The 4,995-nt window shown below is 36.1% G+C and overlaps 1 long non-coding RNA gene across 1 annotated transcript in view; it reads left to right on the top strand.

Moving 5' to 3' along the window:
• LOC110270374 overlaps positions 1–2,741 on the top strand; it is a 19,319-nt gene extending 16,578 nt beyond the window's left edge. Inside the window, exons 3-4 of the long non-coding RNA XR_002359833.1 lie at positions 1,523–1,530; positions 2,731–2,741. This is a non-coding gene — a long non-coding RNA (uncharacterized LOC110270374). The remainder of the gene's footprint in view (positions 1–1,522; positions 1,531–2,730) is intronic.

Below are 4,995 nucleotides of genomic sequence, written 5' to 3'. Positions count from 1 at the left end.
TAGAAGTTCACCACTCAACATACAGTGAACAAATTGTTAGCAAATTAAAATAAAGAACTTTAAATCTATAATCATTAACTAAATTTTTTAAATAATTGTGTAAAATATTAGTAATGATAGAAGATAAAGAGTGAAAGGCATAAGATGATGTGAAAGGAGATAAAAAGAAAAGGGTGTGAAGTGAACGTTGATTTATATAGTAAATGACTAAACGTGAATATAAGTGAGAATAAAAAGAGAGAATAAATTCTTTTTTACTAACAAATTTATATCTATTAAAAAAATAACATTACTATTAAAGGTATAGAAAAATTTACGTAGAAATAGCCAATGAGTAATAACTCAAATGGCATAGATTCTCCATACTCAATTAAGAGGTTGCGGGTTCGAGTTAAAAAATAAGGCTAAATACTACCTAAGAAGATTAAAAAATAATATAATGATAAAAAAAATTATAAAATGATAATTTCATTAAATATTTATGTGACAATATTAGAAATGATTTAATGTGTCAAGTGTTCTGATGAGTTTGGAAAACTCCTATTTAATTTTGATGATGAACAAACATTATTAAAATATTTAATTACAAAATTATTGATTTAATCTTAACTCATATTTGCTTAATTAATAATTTTGTTATGCAGATTTTTTTTTGGGCCGAAAATAAATGAAATACAGCAAGCCCAAAGAAAGCTTTCCTTTGTGTACAATGCTTGATCCAAAAATCCATCAGGAAAGCAAATGTTACTATTGGGCCAGAACTTAAATAGTATCACTAAGCCCAGTTGGTTTGAAGGAATCAAAATTTTATTGGGTCAGATTAAGCTCTATTGCTACCAAGCCCAATTTGAATTTTGATGAATGTTTCCATGCTGATCCGAATCAAATATTCATCAAGAAAGCAAATGTTATCATTTGGGCCAGTTTTAAATTCAATGCTACAAGCCCAAATTTTATTTGTGATGCATGGTTCCAAACTTGGTCCGAAACCAAAAAAAAAAAATGAAAGCAAAGTGCTTCCAACGGAACCAAGCCTTTAACCATGTGATGGATTTCAAAATCTATTACATTGTTAATTAATGCATGGGGAACATGAGAGAGAAAAGTTCAGCTGAATTGATTGATGGGTGTAATGACTACACGCCACTCTAAGCTAGGGAAGTAAAAGCAACTTTCACCAACTAATTGGTTTATTACATTTGAATTGCTTTTGTTTCAAGTTGTTTATTTTCTCTCATCTCTCTCTTCTTTTCGGTCAATATCCAGAAAATAAAGGAAGCCATGGAAGCTACATGGAGCTACCGAAATGAAGTTGCATGCATCAAGACTATCAAGCTAATGATGGCAAGAAAACATACTAAAATAAAAATGAGCTGTGGCTGAGATATTCACTATATTTGGTTAGATTTGGTGATGTATCTTGAGCCTTTCATGCTCAAAAATGGACGAAGAAGATCTCGGCCAGCAAGGGAGATTCTTGAAGCATGGCTTGTCTTTGATTCTGCTCAACCACCACAGGGAGTAGCTAGAGTGGCGAAGTGATGGTTGAAGGCAGAGATTGAAGCAGATGAAGTCATCATCATCATGAAGCATCAAGGGCCAGAAATCCATCTTGGAGAGCAAGCCAAGAATGGAGAGCTCGGATTGATGAAGGGTGATGACCAAGGAAGGACAAGAGGTAATTGCATGTTGGGTTTTGCATGATTATCTCTTCTCTCTCTATGTGGCCGAACCGGTTTTGTTGAAGGAGGAAGAAGTTGGTTCGGTTTTGGCTTCAATAAGTGGAGGCTCCCCTCTTCTCTAATAAGGGTGGACAGCCACTGTTTGAGGCAAGGAGAAAATTTGAGAGAGCAAGGCACAGAGTTCTCAGAGCTACCTGAGCTAACAGTTTTCTCTTCTCCTTCAATGCATTTTGTTTTGTATTTTTCTGTTTAATTTTGTCATGTCTTGAGTCTCATGGAAAAAGGCAAACAGTGAGGTTTGTAATGAAAAAGCCATAGAGCGGAAAAAGGCAGAGAGTGCAAAATTAAAAGAAAAAGCCATAGATGTCTTAGAGTTCCTTTGTTCATCTATGTTGTGTTTCATGATTCTGTGGGAATCCCCTTGTAAGTTGGGTTAGCACTTTACAAGTTGTAATCAGATTGATTATAGTGAAATTCCATCATGTTTGTGATGGAGACTGGATGTAGGCTGCACTGCACTTAGCAGCTGAACCAGGATATATCTGGGTGTAATCTTTCTTCTCTCCATTTCTGTTTTCTACTACATAGGAGCAAAAACTAAAATGTCTCGTGCCAAGTGACGAGACAAAACAAAAAGTCTCATGGCAAGTGACGAGCAAAAACAAAAAGGTCTCGTATCCAGAGACGAGCCAAAACTGAAAAGTCTCCTCTGAGTTCAGCAAGTATTAAGCAACAAAAAGGGGGCTAAGATTCAACCCCCCCTTCTCTTAGCCACTGAAACCATTAATTGGTATCAGAGCTTGGTCTCAAAGAGATCAAGCTTTGCAGCTTGGAGTAAAGATCCTCATGGCAGAAAACAGTGGCGCAAATGTGGTGTCCTATAATCTAACTGAAGGTCAATCAAGCAACAGACCTCCTCTTTTCAATGGGAAAAACTATACCTATTGGAAGGAGAGGATGAAGATATTTGTACAGGCAGTGGATTACAGACTTTGGAAGATTATTCTCGAAGGGCCTCAATTTCCAACTATCACAAGTGCAGAAGGAGTTGTTTCTCTCAAACCAGAAGCAAGATGGACCGAGGAAGATAGAAAGAAGGTGGAGTTAAATGCCAAGGCAATAAATCTGCTCAATTGTGCTATCAGCTTCGAGGAGTACCGACGGGTATCAAGATGCACAACGGCAAAGGAAATCTGGGACAAACTACAAATCACCCATGAAGGAACCACCATTGTCAAGAAGACTCGGACAGATATGCTGAATAGAGAATATGAAATGTTTGCAATGAAGGAAGGAGAGTCCATTGATGAACTGTTGGAACGGTTCAATGCTATTATTGTTGGCTTAGATGCTCTTGGAATTACACATTCAGATTCTGTGCTAGTGAGAAGAGTGTTGAGATGTCTCACAAAAGAGTGGAAAACTAAAGCTTTAATTATTTCTGAGAGTAGTAGCTTAGACTCCATGACACTTGATGATTTGAGAGGAAATCTTCTTGCTTTTGAAAATACCTATTTGAAAAAAGATACAAAAAAGAAAGAAATTGCATTTTCTTTTGTGACTAACCCTCTGGATGATGAATCCAGTGATAACTCTTCTGAAAATGAATTTGTTTTATTTGCAAAAAAATTCAGGAAAATGGCTAAGCTCAAAGGCAAAGGCAGCAGCACAAGGAGAGTAAAGAAAGACCTTAGCAAGGTAACTTGCTATAATTGCAAGGAAATGGGGCATTTCAAATCTGATTGTCCCAAGCTGAAGAAGGAGGAAAAGCCGAAAAGAGGAAAGAAGAAAGGACTGATGGCCACATGGGAAGACTTGGAGAATGACTCTGATGATGATGATGAAGAAACCGAGACCAAGTCACAGACATGTCTCATGGCAGACCACATAGATCAGGTAGTCTTTCATAACCCTAACACTGAAGATCTTCATCTTATGATAGACCATCTTTCTGAAAAAATAAGATGTTTTCTGCTGAAAAATCAAGAACTTGAATAGCAAATTACCATTCTTAAGGCCGAAAACAGTTTTCTAAAAGAAAAAGTGAGAGAGGCCGAAACTGCTTGTGATCTTGTTGAAGAAAATAAGCAGTTAAGAGCCCAAGTTAGGAGCTGTGAAAGTAACCATTGTGTTCTTGCATATGTGGACTATTTTAAGCAAAATGAAGAGTTGCTTAAAGAGGTTAAAAGACTTAAGGAAGACTTGGCTAACTTTACACAAAGTTCCGAAAGTTTAAATCACATCTTGGCTAGTCAAAAACCTCTTTATGATAAGGCTGGGTTGGGGTTTTATAAATCTGAAAATTCACATTTTGAAAATATTGCTTCATCTTCTAATGACACAAGATTTCAAGATCCCACCTACTTTAACAAAAATGCAACTCCAAGGTTTTGTAGACTATGCAATCGGAATGGACACTTTCCCATTCAATGCTTTTTCGGTGAAAGAATGGTTGGTGACAAGGTTTATAAAATTGTTTTTGATTACAATGGCTTAGGACATAGAAGATGGTTTAACGTAAAAGGATCCAAAAAGATTTAGATACCTAAGGTTACTTAAGCATTGTTTTGTAGGTGTGCCTAGCATCCAAAAGGAAGGAAAATGTGTGGTATATGGACAGCGGATGCTCTAGGCATATGACCGGAAAGGCAACCTTCTTCATAAAACTTGATGACTATGATGGAGGACTTGTCACTTTCGGTGATGATGCAAAAGAAAAAATTGTGGCTGTTGGGAAAGTTGGTAAAAACTTTTCTTCTTGTATAAATGATGTTCTCCTTGTACATGGCTTGAAACATAATTTGCTTAGTGTTAGTCAACTTTGTGATTTGGGTTTTGAAGTTATCTTTAAGAAATTTGTTTGTTTAATTGTGTGTGAGAAAACTGGGAATGTTCTTCTTGAAGCTAAAAGATGTAACAATGTGTATGGATTAACTCTTGAGGATTTAAAGGAACAAAATGTAACATGCTTTACATCTTTTGAATCTGAAAAATGGCTTTGGCATAGAAAGTTGGGACATGCTAGCATGTATCAAATTTCTAAGCTAGTCAAAAGAAATTTGGTTAGAGGAATCACAAACATCAAGTTTGATAAGGATCTTACTTGTGACGCTTGTCAATTAGGCAAACAAGTAAAATTCTCTTTTAAATCAAAAGATGGAATCTCAACCAAAAGGCCATTGGAAATGTTACATATTGACCTTTTTGGTCCTACTAGAACTCAAAGTTTAGGAGGTAAACATTATGGTCTTGTGGTGGTAGATGATTACTCTAGATTTGGTTGGATACTTTTCCTTGCTCATAAGAATGATGC

Source organism: Arachis ipaensis, chromosome B03, assembly GCF_000816755.2.
Source record: "Arachis ipaensis cultivar K30076 chromosome B03, Araip1.1, whole genome shotgun sequence".
Classification (NCBI taxonomy): Eukaryota; Viridiplantae; Streptophyta; class Magnoliopsida; order Fabales; family Fabaceae; genus Arachis; species Arachis ipaensis.
The sequence above is the reverse complement of the archived record's forward strand: the minus strand, read 5'-3'. Positions and strand labels throughout refer to the sequence as shown.